Source organism: Miscanthus floridulus, chromosome 9 (genome assembly GCF_019320115.1).
Source record: "Miscanthus floridulus cultivar M001 chromosome 9, ASM1932011v1, whole genome shotgun sequence".
Classification (NCBI taxonomy): Eukaryota; Viridiplantae; Streptophyta; class Magnoliopsida; order Poales; family Poaceae; genus Miscanthus; species Miscanthus floridulus.
Genome location: NC_089588.1, coordinates 134,008,411 through 134,026,252, shown reverse-complemented (window position 1 = coordinate 134,026,252; position 17,842 = coordinate 134,008,411). Strand labels below are relative to the sequence as shown.

General features: G+C 43.9%; 1 long non-coding RNA gene across 1 annotated transcript; it reads right to left on the bottom strand.

Annotated features, from left to right (window-relative positions):
• Nucleotides 1-10,365: 10,365 nt before the first annotated feature.
• On the bottom strand, nt 10,366-10,859 carry LOC136484383 (uncharacterized). Its single transcript, XR_010765930.1, has 3 exons — nt 10,729-10,859; nt 10,551-10,643; nt 10,366-10,470 (listed from the first exon to the last, which is right to left on the bottom strand). It is a non-coding gene; the product is annotated as an uncharacterized lncRNA (long non-coding RNA).
• Between the last annotated feature and the right edge of the window lie 6,983 nt (nt 10,860-17,842).

Below are 17,842 nucleotides of genomic sequence, written 5' to 3'. Positions count from 1 at the left end.
CTTCTTCCGCTGAATCTCTTGACTTGTATATGTATAATGTATTACAGATCGGAATTAGAGTGATCGCCGATGGATTCAGAGTGCAAATTGGATGGATGAGGTGCTACTCCACATCCATGCAGCATGTATTTATAGTGATCTGACGGGATGGCACCTCCATTGAAATGTGCACTAGAGCACTAAGCAGAGGTGAGCTGACTTTGAATAAACTATAGACCATGTTTAGTCATCTGACGGCCGGATTTGGACAGATACGGCGCACATGAAGACAGCCGACCAACCTCTGCTGGTTTATTCTAAGGGCGCGTTTAGTTCCGAAAGTTTTTGGTTTTGGTTACTGTAGCACTTTCGTTTGTATTTGGCAACAATTGTCCAATTATAGACTATTTAGGCTTAAAAGATTTGTCTCGCCAATTACAGGCAAACTGTGTAATTAGTTATTCTTTTTACCTATATTTAATGCTCAATGCATGTGTCGCAAGATTTGATGTGACGGGGAATCTTGAAAATTTTTGGTTTTTGGGTGGATCTAAATAGGGCCTAAGCATCCGCCCAGAGAAGAAAATATTAATAAAAAACGTTCAGCATCTAAAAATCTTTTTTTTCAGTAGTGCTCCTCCTCCAGCGTACTCACTGGTGAGGGACCTGAACTCGCCGGAAAGGAAGAAAGCGAGGGACGTAGACAGCAGCATGGCGGCGGCGGTGTCTCCTGGTGGTGGCTGGTTGTTAACATTGCGTTAATCACTTGGGATGAACGTAACTAATTAGTACAGGCCACATAGACACAAAGCTTAATAATTTTCGTACTTATAGTTATACGATGATTTGTCCTGGTGCTCCTGTTCCAAATTTTAATGTGTGAGAAAATAAGATTAATAACATCTGTATGGATGCCTAAATACAACGTGCACCCAAATTTGATCGCGGTATATCAAATTCCAAGGCCGCAACATGTCGCCGCCAACCACACGCTTATATAAAAATTTGGATTATTTATTATCCAAGTAAACGGAATATTTATTCATGACGGAAAGTTGACTTTACTTTGTTGTGCTTTGAGCTGCAAATGTCAAAGTTTCCAACATATATAATTCATAATCACCTGAATATAGAAAGGTAAGCAAAGAACATATACATGTTTATAACTAAGTATAAACAAGCATGCTAGGCTCAAGAAAATTGTGTACACTCTGCAACGTCCATTGAATCACCTGCAACTTAACTTAGTATTATATATAGGGAGTGTCTAATTATTCTGCCATATTTTTTTATAAATGTGACCCAGTAGACAGTTGTAGCACAAATCCTAAAGCACAACTAAATGTATAGAAATCTGACAAATATAGGACAAAAAAATTGTCAACAAACAAATAGCAAAAGTCTTATATATATATATATATATATGAACCAGAAAATCACCATATTCCTTTGTACCCCCTTTTGGCTCTGTCATCCATTTTTAAGATATATATAGTTGTTATAAAAGGTTAATATATATAGAGGTTATGTTCGTTGTTTTCCCGCGTTTATTTCCTAGATCTATTGGGTTGAATCTTGGGACGGCTATATGCATGCCAAATATAATATCCTATGGTCTTAATAAAAAATTATGAATAGATAAATTGAAACAAGGATCTGCTTGGCTGTCCATATCAGCGGAAATACTTCTGTGGGTACTTATTTACAACAAATTTTCAAATACCTAGATAATCAAACTATGATTGTCTGGTAAATTAACTAACTAACATGGGTCAAATGATTGCCCATTGTAAAAGCCCTCTTTGGGGGGGGGGGGGGGGGGGGGGGGGGCGGCTATGGTAGACGGACTGGTGGTGGCACAGGGGAGGGGAGGCGGCACTGGAGAGGGAGAAGAGAAGACCGAGGCAGAGAAGGGGAAGGGATAGGGGAAGAGCTCTCGTTCTATTTCTGCTTAGATAGGAATAGTTACATCGTCCCTATATTTATAGTCCCGAGTGGACTTGCATCTCAAGCAAACTAATGAGGGAAAATCCTTATAGATTTGGACTCCTCTAAATCCTATCCAATATTTCCTAAACCGACTCTATTTATATTTCCTCTATTTCCTTTCATTTATTTTAGATCCTACAGGATCTAAGTGTTGGCGGCGCGGCGGGAGGCCGCTGCCCTGCTGGTCACGCGCGTCCCCCCTCCTGGTGGCGCAGTTTGGCGCCCCTGCGTGGCCAGCCTGGCCCCTCCTGGGCCTGTCATCAGGCGTATGACACCCATAAGGAAATATGGATAGAAAAACTATAGTTTACCGATGAACTCTTAAGACATAGAGTCCCCCCCCCCCCCCCCCCAAGGAATCAAGCATGTATGTCTGCAACAGAACCTCAAAAACATTATGGGGGTGTTCTGTAAAGATTTTTTTTATTTTTAACACTTTTTTAAACTATTTTTAAAACTGACACTATTTTTTTTTCAAAACTAACAGTTTTGGGCGCGCCTGTTTCAAATTTTAATGTGTGAGAAAATAAGATTAATAACATCTGTATGGATGCCTAAATACAACGTGCACCCAAATTTGATGACGGTATATCAAACTCCAAGGCCACAACATGTCGCCGCCAACCACACGCTTATATAAAAATTTGGAATATTTATTATCCAAGTAAACGGAATATTTATTCATGACGGAAAGTTGACTTTACTTCGTTGTGCTTTGAGCTGCTAATGTCAAAGTTTCCAACATATATAATTCATAATCACCTGAATATACAAAGGTAACCAAAGAACATATACATGTTTATAACTAGGAAATTAATGCAAGTCATAATCGAATTTCTATCTATTTGCATTATAGACAGAAATTCGAATCATTTTCTCGAGCCGTACGAGGAGAAAACCTCCTATACGTTTCTAGGGGGGGGGGGGGGGGGTTGTTTATCTACATCTATCCCAATAAGCTATCTATCGAATCGTTGCAATTGATGTTCGATCTCGAAGAGAAGGAAGAGATCTTCGAAAAGTAGGTTTTTAATTAACAAGCATGCTAGGCTCAATAAAATTGTGTACACTCTGCAACGTCCATTGAATCACCTGCAACTTAATTTAGTATTATATATAGGGAGTGTCTAATTATTCTGCCATATTTTTTATAAATACGACCCAGTAGACAGTTGTAGCACAAATCCTAAAGCACAACCACTAGTAGAGAAATGACCTTTCATCCGCTTTGATTTTGGGCTTTAGTCTCGGTATTTTTTGCGTCCGGGAGTAAAGGAAGAATTAGTCCCGGTTGGAGCTACCAACAGGGACTAAATGCCCCTGTCCTGGCACGCTTTCGCAGCAGGCCACCTTTAGTCCCTGTTGGTGTTACCAACCCAGACTAAAGGTCGACCTTTACTCCCGGTTGGTGTTACCAACCCGGACTAAAGGTCCTTCAACCTTTAGTCCCGGTTGGTAATAGCAACCGGGACTAAAGGGTGACCTTTTAGTCCCGGTTGGTGTCACCAACCCGGATTAAAGGTCTCCCACCCGGGACTAAAGGTACCCCACAGGTCAATTCAAAAGGAGAGTGTCCAGGACTCTGTCACATGTGGTGTACAACTGAATTGGTAAGGAGTTTATGCGCGAGGAAAGAGGTCCTGGGTTTGAATCTCACACATCGCAAAAGAGATCTCCCTACAATTTTGTTTATTTTTCTCCTGAGGATGGACCTTTAGTCCCGGTTATGTGACCCGGGACTAAAGGCCAGGACCTTTAGTCCCGGATTCATAGTTTCGGTTGGGAAACCGGGACTAAAGCCAGTTCCCAACCGGGACTACAACCCATTTCTCTACTAGTGAACTAAACGTATAGAAATCTGACAAATGTAGTACCAAAAAAATTGTCAACAAACAAATAGCAAAAGTCTTATAGAAATATATATATATATATATATATATATATATATATATATATATATATATATATATATATATATATATATATATATATATATGAACCAGAAAATCACCATATTCCTTTGTACCCCTTTTTGGCTCTGTCAACCATTTTTAAGATATATATAGTTGTTATAAAAGGTTAATATATATAGAGGTTATGTTCGTTGTTTTCCCGCGTTTATTTCGTAGATCTATTGGGTTGAATCTTGGGACCGCTATATGCATGCCAAATATAATATCCTATGGTCTTAATAAAAAATTATGAATAGATAAATTGAAACAAGGATCTGCTTGGCTGTCCATATCAGCGGAAATACTTCGGTGGGTACTTATTTACAACAAATTTTCAAATACCTAGATAATCAAACTATGATTGTCTGGTAAATTAACTAACTAACATGGGTGAAATGATTGCCCATTGTAAGAGCCCTCTTTGGGGGAGGGGGGGAGTGGCGGCTAGGGTAGACAGGCTGGTGGTGGCACAGGGGAGGGGAGGCGGCACTGGAGAGGGAGAAGAGAAGACCGAGGCAGAGAAGGGGAAGGGATAGGGGAAGAGCTCTCGTTCTATTTCTGCTTAGATAGGAATAGTTACATCGCCCCTATATTTATAGTCCCGAGTGGACTTGCATCTCAAGTAAACTAATGAGGGAAAATCCTTATAGATTTGGACTTCTCTAAATCCTATCCAATATTTCCTAAACCGACTCTATTTATATTTCCTCTATTTCCTTTCATTTATTTTAGATCCTACAGGATCGGAGTGTTGGCGGCGCGGCGGGAGGCTGCTGCCCCGCTGGTCACGCGCGTCCCCCCTCCTGGTGGAGCAGTTTGCCCCCCCCCCCCCCCCGCGTGGCCAGCCTGGGCCCCTCCTGGGCTGTCATCAGGCGTATGACACCCATCAGGAAATATGGATAGAAAAACTATAGTTTACCGATGAACTCTTAAGACATAGAGTCCTCCCAGAAAGAGGTCCTGGGTTTGAATCTCACACATCGCAAGAGAGATCTCCCTACAATTTTGTTTTTTTTTCTCCTGAGGATGGACCTTTAGTCCCGGTTATGTGACCCGGGACTAAAGGCCAGGACCTTTAGTCCCGGATTCATAGTTTCGGTTGGGAAACCGGGACTAAAGCCAGTTCCCAACCGGGACTACAACCCATTTCTCTACTAGTGAACTAAACGTATAGAAATCTGACAAATGTAGTACCAAAAAAATTGTCAACAAACAAATAGCAAAAGTCTTATAGAAATATATATATATATATATATATATATATATATATATATATATATATATATATATATATATATATATATATGAACCAGAAAATCACCATATTCCTTTGTACCCCTTTTTGGCTCTGTCAACCATTTTTAAGATATATATAGTTGTTATAAAAGGTTAATATATATAGAGGTTATGTTCGTTGTTTTCCCGCGTTTATTTCGTAGATCTATTGGGTTGAATCTTGGGACGGCTATATGCATATCAAATATAATATCCTATGGTCTTAATAAAAAATTATGAATAGATAAATTGAAACAAGGATCTGCTTGGCTGTCCATATCAGCGGAAATACTTCGGTGGGTACTTATTTACAACAAATTTTCAAATACCTAGATAATCAAACTATGATTGTCTGGTAAATTAACTAACTAACATGGGTGAAATGATTGCCCATTGTAAGAGCCCTCTTTGGGGGAGGGGGGGTGGCGGCTAGGGTAGACAGGCTGGTGGTGGCACAGGGGAGGGGAGGCGGCACTGGAGAGGGAGAAGAGAAGACCGAGGCAGAGAAGGGGAAGGGATAGGGGAAGAGCTCTCGTTCTATTTCTGCTTAGATAGGAATAGTTACATCGCCCCTATATTTATAGTCCCGAGTGGACTTGCATCTCAAGTAAACTAATGAGGGAAAATCCTTATAGATTTGGACTTCTCTAAATCCTATCCAATATTTCCTAAACCGACTCTATTTATATTTCCTCTATTTCCTTTCATTTATTTTAGATCCTACAGGCTCGGAGTGCTGGCGGCGCGGCGGGAGGCTGCTGCCCCGCTGGTCACGCGCGTCCCCCCTCCTGGTGGAGCAGTTTGGCCCCCCGCGTGGCCAGCCTGGGCCCCTCCTGGGCCTGTCATCAGGCGTATGAACCCATCAGGAAATATGGATAGAAAAACTGAACTCTTAAGACATAGAGTCCCCCCCCCCCCCCAAGGAATCAAGCATGTATGTCTGCAACAGAACCTCAAAAACATTATGGGGGCGTTCTGTAAAGATTTTTTTTATTTTTAACACTTTTTTAAACTATTTTTAAAACTGACACTGTTTATTTTTTTTTTCAAAACTAACACTTTTGGACGCACCTGTTTGCACGACGCGGCGAAACAACTTTGTCGCACCATGCATGGTGGCGCGGCAGGGGTGCGTACGTGGCAACGTCCCGCGCCCGCTGGTCGCTGACGTGGCAGGCCTTGCCGCGCCACCGATCAGGGCGCGGTTGTGACGTGCCAAATAGAGGCCTGCGGCCTAGTACCTTTCCTCCCTCTCTGTTTCACTCCGAGCCGCACAGCAGCCGCCTCCGTGCCGCCCAGCCCCCGCCGCCACGCCTACCAGCCTGCACCACCGCGCCTGCCAGCCCGCACCACTGCGCCATTGCCTCCCGCCTCCACCACGGCCGGCCGCCGAATTTCCCTCCCTTGCCGGCCCCCTCCCTACCTTCCTCGAAGCTCCTCCTCGACCTTGTCAAGGTAATGAAGCTCCTCCTCGGCCTTCATGGTGGATCGAAGGATTTGAATGAGTAGTTAGGGTATGGAGGAAAATATGAGTTCGTTAGAACATTGGATTGAAGGATTAGGATTAGGATTGACATTGTTAGAACGTTGGATTGAAGGATTAGGATTAGGATTGACATTGTTAGGATTGACATTGTTAAGGATTAGAATTAGGATTAGGATTGACATAGTAGTTAGAATTCTAAGGTCAATTTTTATATGAATTTTGCTTGTTTGAGTTTGCATCTCAGCTTTTATATGTGAATAAATATATAGACACACTGTTGATGTACCAAATTTTATTTTTTACTGACCAAAGTATAGTTTTTATATAGTTTTCATGTTTGCATCTAAGATAGAGTTTGCACCAAAGTATAGGTTATATTTTATTTGTTGTAATGCAAATGGTTCTCATTGACGTTAATTTATGATGTTTTGATTTTTTTTTGTTAAATTACAACTGTTTTGTTAGATGTAAGAAATGTATCGGGAGAAGTTTTGGCGAAAACGGGGTCGTCCTCGAGAATTATACCCCAACGCGTCTAGCAAAGATGCCCCCGTCCCTCCTAACCTCCCTGTCCCTAACAGTGACTGTGGTTTCTCGGCCAACGTGTTTCAATCGAGACATCCAGACACAGCGGTGCATGGCTTCTACACATGCAGTCGTTTTAATGTAAGTAATTATTTCCACTATCTTTTTTTTCTTTATTTGTGTAAGTAGGCTACTAATATTTTGTTGAAATCTTGTTGTGTAGGCCTATGAGAGGTGCTTTTTCTTTTAGTGGATCGATGGTGCAGACAGGTTTGACCCTAGGTACCTCCTTTTCGACGATTGGTGTAGAGGGAGACATCCATGAGCACTTCCAGCGGTGGGTTCCACCCTCCTAACCCCCGCCAATGATGGCTAAGGAGAAGTACCTAGCCACAGTTAGACGACTCGAGGAACTTCCTATGTGCAAATACGGAGATCGAGCTATGATAAACCCTGAGAATACATTGGAGTTTGTGTGTCCAAACAAACACGAAGTGGAAAGTGTATCTGTTTAAATGTTTATCTCTATATGTGTGCGTGTACTAATGTATTCTCTTGTAGCGTTATGGATTTGCGAAGTGTCGTTTCAATGAGTGGCTCTACGGTCCTAAGAATCAATGGCCGGAGCCACCAAAGGCAAAGGAAAAGAAGAAAGAAATGTTAATTTACAAAGCACCTCCAATCAAGTGCGAATGTGGTGTTAAATCCAATTACGGTCTAGTCCCTTTGAAGCTTGGAATAGGCCATTATTGCAGCTATATGGTTGACTATGATGAGGTTGGTTATTTTTGTGCTAAACATGAAATTGTATTTTGTTTCTTTTGCAAAGACATATATGATATAATTTTTTGTTTGAACAGAGTACTAGGAAATGCAGGTGGGAATGTTATGATGGTCAAGCTAAGTTCTTGGATGAACTGAAGGGAAGGCAAGTAATTGCATGGAAGAGGGAATATGGACTTGACTACGTCAACCTATTCGTTAAACATCACAAAAACAAGATGCGTGAGTTTGCTAGACAGCGCGGTATTCGTAACCCGATCGATGTTGGGCTTGATAAATGGGGATTGGAGAGACGGAGGGCGTTAGAGGAGGAGAGGGCAAGGAAAAAGGCAAGGGAGAAGGAGAGGACAAGGAAAAAGGCAAGGGAGGAGGAAAGAGTATGGATGCAGGTCTTGAACGACTATGTTGTTGCATTGTGTGCCAGTGAGTCATTGGAAGCCTTGTTATTTTCATTGCCTACATTTAAATGTAATATAATCGCGTTGCTAACTTGTTGCATTTCATACATAAAGGGATTGGATGTAGCGAGGACCATGCCGCAGAGGTGGCCCATGCAAGATTTGAGGAAAAGAAGTTACATGAGCACAGAACGCGAGCTGGTCGCACCGTTCAATCTCCGATTGTGTTGTCTGATGAGGGGGACGAGGATGAGGACGACACTGCCAGGTTGAGCGATCTCATCGCTCTTGCTGAGGCGGGTTTGTAGGCGGAGGTGGCTGAGGACGATACTGGTAGACTGAGCGAGCTCATCGCTCTAGCAGAGGCGGGCTTATAGGAGGAGGAGGACAACGACACGTTCTTCACTCAGGCCGTAGAGGCCACAGATGAAGTAGAGGCCGCTTACTACAGGTGACAGTCGGATCAAGGTAATGCAAGTGTGCCTAGACACATGATCCAGATGGAGGAGGACGCGTTCTTGACTTAGGGCGCAGAGGCCGCAGGTGAAGCGGAGGTAGCTTACTACAGGCGATAGGCAGATCAGGGCAATACAGGTGAGCCTAGCCACAGCAACGAGGTTGTGGTAGAGGACTGGTACTCGGATGACGAGTTGCTTACTCAGTATGTTTCAGACTGAGGATTAGTATATGTGTGCTAGTTCAATGTTTTAGATTTAGTATTTGAATTATAGTAGAACTTTCTCGGTGCTGTATTGTGTTTTATTTGAACTATTTATGTATTGTACCCATGTAACAACACTGTTTAATTTTTGTAACGGACATTGTGTTATCTCATAAAACTTTCGCCACAAAAAATGGTATTACAATGCTGCAATTTGCATGTATCTGTTACGTTCTCGGTATATAATGCTTTTGCTTTTGTCATTGTCACACATTCGGGTATTAATTTTGGGTCTTAGTTTGCTGCCCATCTTGTGCAAACATTATCTAGAAGACTGTATCAATCACTAATGACCTTGTGTCATGTCTATGCTCTATTTTTTAAAAAAGATAAATAAAAAGTTGTTCTCACCATTGCCATCTTTCGAAACCCCCTAAATTATATGCATCAAAATCTTATTGCTGCTGACGCGCTCAGAACGGAGTCTGGCCATTGCCCAGCACGGGTTTGCTACGCCACCGTCCACGGTGCGACAAGGCTGACACGCTAGCAGCCATGGTGCGGCAAGGCTGACATGCCCCCAGCCATGGCATGGCGGTCAAAGCGGCAGCAAATGGAACAAGGCACTTCTGTTATGTCATCATGTTAGTTTAACGAATAGGTCAACAGGAAGGTTAAGTGCACAAGACAATCAATACATAGGTTCAGCAATACTAACTTGTACACGTCCCAAGTTCATAGCAAGTTCGACAATACCACTGTTCGATATAAGTTCAACAAGTAATAACTACCACACAAGTTCATCAATACATAAGTTCGACATTACTCGACATACTACATGTTCCATTAGAATATGGGTGTCCGAGTACAAGTGCATCATGACATCCTAAAGAACTCCTATGACTTAGGAGTATATGGGTACCGCGGACGTCGCTGCCTCTTCGAACGTGAAGGCAGCACTTTAGGGGTGAACCCAACGTCGGTACGGTCTCGCTGGCGGTACACCCGGTAGTACTACTGAGTGTAACTAGGACCCTGCAGTTACAATATAGGCATCGTTACTTACAATGTTTAAGTAATTGTGACATATATGACCAAGGGTTGTTTCAAGTACCTGTTCGTCGAACTGGGTAGGAAATGGTGAATCACTAAGCTGAGACATCCCAATCTCATCGTAGTCCTCCTCCTCGTCCTCGTCCTCCTCATCCTCGTCCTCCTCAACATCGTGCTCCGCAGGACCCTTGCCTGCATTGCCGAGAGTACGAACATAAGAGGTCCCACCAGCCGTCTTGTTGGAGGAACCTGCTCGTGTCGGCATAGTGCTTGAGTGTAAGGAACTAGATAGGTCCGAGTCATAGGGCATCTCCCATAGAGTATCCACGCAGCTAAGCTTCTGTGCCAGCTTCTTGCAGCTCCTCCTCACTTTTTGCAAAAAAAAAACATGGATGAATGAGTTATGGGAACCATTTAACCACTATCATAGCTTTGAGAATATAACGTACATCGACAAAGACGCGTAGAATGCCGTGTGGCTCCACTCTAGTCTCGTGAAGTCGCACGGCTGCTTCGTTGGACAAACTTATCAACTTTGATGTCTGCATACACAAGCGAGCTAAGTTCGTATCACTACAATTCATAGGAACACCGACGTGCAATTGTATTGAAATTCAAATTTCTTACCAGGTATCTGTGTAGCGGGGCTCTCTAAAGCTATGTCTCCGTCCTTGTTGCCTCTTCATATGCATCAGTGATGTCATCCTCGTCTTCGTCCTCATCAATTGGTTTGTTAGTGTAGGGGGGCTGCATATGTGTCAGGGTACTCCTATGCAACCATTGGAGGTAGCGGTCAAAGTTGCGTTGGTCGTGCGGTGGTATCTCAGCGATCAAGACCCTTTGCCGACTGCCCCATTCGTGGATGAACGTGGTGTGCATCACGGCCCAATTCTTCTCCTTGTACCTGTTCCTTCGATCGTACCTACAAGTTTAACGTAAGTTAGTGGTTGTATGTATGCACATGACTTCTAAATTATTATGTTTTAGTTGTCGCACCCGTGCAACTTTCTGTTGGTTGTGTACAGTGGCGGTGGGCATGGCTGCAATCTTTCGAACTGCCTATACACCCTTATAGGGTAGTGCATCTCGACCACGTGGAAGAAAATTAGTGGCCGATTAAAAAGCCACTCGTCCGACTCTTCCTCAGTGCGTGGACTCAGGTACCCCTCTAGCTCGAATCTAGACCAAGGACACCAATTCACCTGAAAGTTAGGTAACTACAGTTAGGTTTTTAGAATAATAAAAAAGCAACAACACCGACTAGCAGTGTCAAAGTAGTCGTTACCTGGTGCTATGTCAGGACTTCTAGCGTGTTCGAGTACTGCCTATACCGACGCTTCGGGTTCCCTCTAACTACCTCTGCTTCTTGCCAGACGTATAGAGCAGTTAGTCCTACGTCCACGTGATTCCATGCCTGCATTGAATAGAATAGTCAGTCACAAGTGCGGCATCAAGTTTGAGGAAAATAAAAAATCGATGCACTTATAGGTAAACCGTGAACAATGAGCCTCCTGACTGGCCATCGCTCCCAACACCAAACCTGTAGTAGGTGGAAACATCCTCCTAGGTTGGCACCTCCTGTACTGCGTCGGTAGGCAACGCAGAGCTGACGATAGATCCATACTAGGACCGCGTTACCCTAGTTGTATGCTCCTATATTCTCCCATGGTTGGCTCAGTATGTTGAGGAAGGCCCAGCTGATGGTGTTACCCGACGTGTCGGGAAACAGGAAGGCACCTAAGAAGTGCCACAACCACACCCTAGCATACCTCTCGATCTCCTGCTCTAGAGTATTTGGGTGCAGCGGCGCCCTGAAGTTTTCTATTATCTAGACCGAACTAACACTGGATGTTTTCCTGAAATATTTTGAAACATTAAATTAGAGCTGACACCAGATGTTACATGAGAGCTGAGGGAACAAAAACAAACATTAAATTAGACAAAGACAATACGCATTATAAAAGTTATGTACTACACCCTCCATCTAAATAGCAAAATAATTTACAAAATATGTGCTGGTGTCAAAATGGTAAATGTTTGGAACGTAGAATTGTTACTTTGCTCTCTTAGCATCCTCGTCCTCGGGTGGTCTTCTTCCATAGAACTGCTCCACCAAGTCCATCTAGTGATTGTTATCAAGGATCCCAGTCACTGAAAGACCCCCCCCAACCGCAGACACAGTATCATCTTCACGTCCTACATCGTGATAGTCATCTCGCCGCACGGAAGGTGGAAGGTGTGGGTCTCTGGCCTCCACCTATTGGTTTTTAATTCAATACAAGAAGTTTTTTAATTCAAACAATGAGACAAATTAATGCTTTGTACTATCGCAAACGTATATCAAATCATACCTATCGACAGCAGCAGTGAGAAGTGCAGGGTTGAGGATCGGTAGCCCAGTGTTGAAGACCGGAATGATATCAAGGAAGCCGGCACGCTGTATGTATGGCTGGTATCGCTCGTCCCAGCGGTGCGGCAGGTGCGTGCGTAGTCTAAGAGGTACCAAGTCCTCCTGAAGCTCTGACAGGTGCTTGGCACAGTGGTCCTTGTCGTAGTGCACCTCAAGAATGGGGTACTGCGGATGATGATCCCCCATCCTGGTTCAAATTTCAAATGGATATGTTAGAACAAACATTAAGAGTACTATAATATGATGGAACATTAGTGCGTAAAAAACAAAGTAAATGTAAAAGGAATAAACTATTATGCAAAATTAGAGAATAAACATATATGATAATAAACATAGCTCCAAGGTTCCAATGTATAAACATAGTAGTTTTAAATAGCATAGCAAACAATTAACATTAATATAATAAAATGTATGCTATATGCACCTGCTGCCCTTGTCTTCTATGCCTGCTGGCCTTGTGACAAGGTTCTTTGCAAACGGAGCAAAGATTCCTGCCACGGGTCTCGTTGAAGTCTCCCCCTACGTACATGTCTTCGCCGTACCCTCTCATAGCGTCCATGTCCCCCTTGAGTCGCTTCTTCTTCCTCCTACCCTTGCCTACCTTCATTAGATCCAGATGCAGCACGTAGTCATAACCATGATAAGGTGGCCATTGTGTTAGGTTAAGGTATGGCTCGAAGCTCCTCTCCCAAATACTAATGGAGTTCGAACAGAGATACAAGGGTGGCATATATGGCAGATCCTCATAGTTATACCCGCGAACCCTATAGGCCGTGATCATATGAGAGCAAGGGGCATGCATGATCTGATGGATGTTGCAACTGCACTCTACTTTTTCAATATCAACTCGGTAGTTTCATCCACCATAACGTTCACCGCCCAAACTTGTGCCACCCTTGCCTCATACACTAAAGATATGGCGGCAGGGTCCATACGGCTTGACGGTGTGCTGCTTGGCTAGTTCCTCGGCCTCATTCAAATGTTCTGCTCCATCCTTTCCAAAACACCCCTACTTAGCTATATTCCTCTACGCAAGTTCCCACCTCTTGACAAAATATTCGTTGCTCTTATGAAAGGAGAACTTAACAATTCTAGACACAGGCAACGATCGAACTCCGATGAATACACGGTTGAAAGACTCCGAGGAGTTAGTGGTCATTATGCAATACCTGAAACCTCCCTCATCATATGCTAACGCCCATTGAGTCTTCTGTTCCATCTGCGCCTCTAACCAGGCCTTTCCTGCTTCATTTAGCATCTTGTCTAGTTCTCTCTTTATCTCCTTGAACTGGTGCTCTGTACGTACACAACATAGAGCCTTTACCTTGTCACATACCTCCTTCTTCCTCTGATGCCGTCAAAAATTAGCGGCAAAGTGTCTTATGCACCATCTGTGCACTAGGGGTGGGAACCCATCTATATGCTCAGTTGTAGCATTAAGAAGCCCTAGGTGATGGTCCAAGATCAAACATATAGTGTGAGATGGGGCAAGCACTTGTACACGTAGAAGCCGCATGAACCATGACCATGATTCATTGTTCTCTCCCTCTGCCAAAGCAAAAGATATGGGTACTATCTGGTCCTCAAGATCAATAGCAGCAACCATCATCAAGGTGCCCCTATACTTTCCTGTCAGGAAAGTGCCATCAACAAGTACGACTGGCCGATAAAATTGGAATGCATATTTTGTTTTGCGTGAACGACTAGAACACACGATAGAGGACATGCCTCAACGGGTCCCAAAAATACATCCCTCGGATGTCCACAAACCATTTCAAGCCAGGGTTGTAGTAATGCATTGCACATAAAATGCGGGGCACCCTATTGTACGCTTCCTCCCAACTACCCCAATGAATTGCCAGGGCAATTTGCTTAGCACGCCAAGACTTTCCGTACATCACATCATACTTAACAAATCTAGATATGGACTATTATAAAGAAGACAATGAAATGCCATTATTGTCATAAACGAGCCCCAATATACGATGGGCAAGGTAATGTGCAGTGAGCTGCTGATGATTTTCCTTCACCCTATTTGTTAGGCAACTGTATGGTTCGACCACTTTACTTATCCTCCACTAGCCATCACTCTTTCTCTTTCGTGCATTTAACCTCCACATACAATTGTTTTTACATATTACATGGTACCTCAACTCCTGGTCCGAATGAGTGACGTTGTACGGCCTATGGTGATACACAACATAATCCTGAAGAAAGAGCTTCGTCTCTGACATTGTATTGAATATCATCCCCTTACTAAGAATTTCTTTCTCATGGTCATACAATGATTTCCTACACATCTAGAGACCGGTGTCACAAACTGCCATATTCGTCATGCTGACATCCCTATAGTTTGGAATGCCCCTAAAAGGTACATTCATCGACCTTAGTTGCTCAAGCTCAGTCGCTGTGTAAGGTGGTGGTGGAACATACTGCCACGCTTCGCTAATTCTGCCCCATGAATTATAGGGGGTATCATCTGTTGGCAAATCTGTGACTTGTCTACCTTGAACCTGGATACTATGCAAAACCTCAGTTGGTACTGGTAATGGCATACCATGAATAGGTACTAGCATGGCATCAACCGGTGTGAGCATAGCATGTCTACCTCCCTGGTCATCATCTGAATCGTCCGAATCACTGCTAACTACATCACCGATGCTGTCCTCCTCCTCCTCCTCCTCCTCCTACTCCTCCTCTTCCAGTTCGAACTCTTTCACATCGAAGTCATTGCTTATACAGCCAACTTGACTTGAATGAAACTGCTCCTGTGTCAACTGACCATCTAAATCCATGTTACCCTTAGTTGCTTCCCCTTCGACCCCCAATTCTTGCTCATTGCCTCCAACACCGTCAATGAACCTTGGACACCCTGCATCCTGTACCCATTCTCCACCACCACCTCAGCCATGGGCACATTGGAACCTTGGAGCACCCTATTGTAGCGGGACCAGTGAGCAGGGTCGCGCAAGGGCATCAAGACATAGTGTGCCCTAGTCTTCCCAGTATCAAACCACCCCTTAAGTGTGAAATCACCGCCAAACTTTGCATTCAAACGGACACAAAGGTCGTTGAAGCTAGGAGGTTCATCAAACCATTCCAATTCTTCTTCCATATCCTCAAACATACCATCTTCTCTCCTAACACTTCCTCCGTAGAAAACTCTAACACAACAATCCATCTACAAAAGTGTTTCAGAAACTTCATCAAGTCATCGAAATTGTCGTGCGTACTAACTAACCGACTGCACCTATACTAACTAACTATACTAACTAATCTAATATTAATACCTATACCAACAATTCTAACTAACTATACTAACTAACTACACTAAACACACTAATATTAATACATATACTTACTATACTAAGTAACTTTACTAACTATACATATCTAGCTAACTGCAAAACTATACATAACTTATATTTACTAACTTCACTAAATATCTTTGCTAACTAATTGTATAAATCTCTATCTAGTCAAACTAAATTTGAATCCTAACCCTAGCAAAAAAAAAATTGACAGAGATGCAGAAGAGCATTACCTCGACAAAGATTATGTGTCACCACAATCCACCAATGGAAAGGAGATGACCGCCGGCGGCAATGGCCGGCCGGCAGCAGCCTACTTCTGGAGATGAAGTCAGGGAGGACTGGAACACAGCGGCGGGCGCGGCACCCGGGGTCGCGGGGCGGGGCGCGTCTGGCGCGGGCACGCTGGGCGGGGCACGGCGGGCTGGGCGGCGGCGGGCTCGCCGAGCGGGTGCGGCGTGGTGGCGGCGCAGCGGGTGGGGGCGCATCGGGCTCGGGCGCGCTAGGCTCTGGGCGGGTGTAGGGGGCGGCACTAGGCGGGGCTCTAGGCCCGACGCGGCGGGCGGGCGCGGCCGCGGGCTCTGGGCGGGGCGCTTGGCTGGGCGTTGGGCGCGGTGCGGCGGGCGCGGCGTGGTGGTGGCGCGGCTGGCGGGCATAGGGCGGTTTAGGGCACGGCTCCTCTCTCCAACCGGGTCGAGTGAGACAGAGAGAGAGAAAGGGAAGCGAGGCCAGGTACAAGGGGCTGCCGCGCCGTGTTGCGTGACGCGGCAGCCCCGCGCCGTGATGCGTGGCGCGCAGGCCCGTCGAGCTGTGACGTGTGGCGCGTCAGATCTGCCACGTCAGTGGTCGCCGCAGCCGTTGAATGCCCCCTGCCGCGCCTCCATGCATGGCGCGGCAGCGTGAATTAGCTGCATTGTGCAAACAGACGCGTCCAAAAGTGTTAGTTTGAAAAAAAATAAAAAGTGTCAGTTTTAAAAATAGTTTAAAAAATGTGTTAAAAATATAAAAAAAATCCCTGTAAACAAATATATATAGATGCCACTAACTCTATGGGATACTAAACCAAAATGATTAGGATATGTGTGCTTATGCAACAATTCCTTTGTAAGTTTTACATGTCATTCTTGGAATAGACATTAGTGTCTATACTTTTGTTCACAGAGAAAAGGGATTAGAATTGTAAATTGGGTTTGTCAATGCAAAACGAAAACATCAACTACCCCGGAAATTCATAATTAGTACTGAAAAATTGGATTGTGAGGACAAAACTTAATTCATTCACGATTGAAAAGTCTCTGCACACAACAGCAAAAGCATTGCATATAAGCAAGTGAGACAAAAAACTCTGAGTGCCCTCCAGGCCTCCACATACCACTCCCTTTTTTTTGGGAACTCACATACCACTCCTCCCTTGTCAGTTTGAGATACACACCTTACATCTGACAAAAAGAACTTAAGAAAGCCAAATGCAGCGTTGACCTGCCGGTGTCAATGCATCTGAAATAATGGTATGTATGTCGCCGAAAATACGACGACTCTTGATAGACAAAGTACTCTATAATATAAGTATAACATGGCAGGGCGATCGCTAGCTTAGCTCCGCCGTCACTATCTTCGGGTGCATTCATCTTTGCAACAAACTCACTTGTATCCTTGTGAGATCCATGACAGTGGCCTTCTAGAATGACAGTACTAGGTATAGTTAACTCCCATCATGAATCATTATTAGCTAAATCAGCAGTAACAGGTCCATAATATATACTTGTATTATAGACTAATTTAGTACTAACGTACAACGGCACAAGTAAAAGTAGTGTACATGTATATGGGTGTAGATTCGACGAATACCTGCTCCACCTAGGGCACTCCCAATTTGCCCCAATGCATAGGTTCTATAGGCAGTTTCTAGAAGAAAAGACTGCAACTTACTCTCTCGGTTTCAAAGTGTGATCTTGGAGACCGCACCGAGTCAAATCGTGCCTTGTAATTTGAAAGATTATAGATGCTTAAACAGTCGATG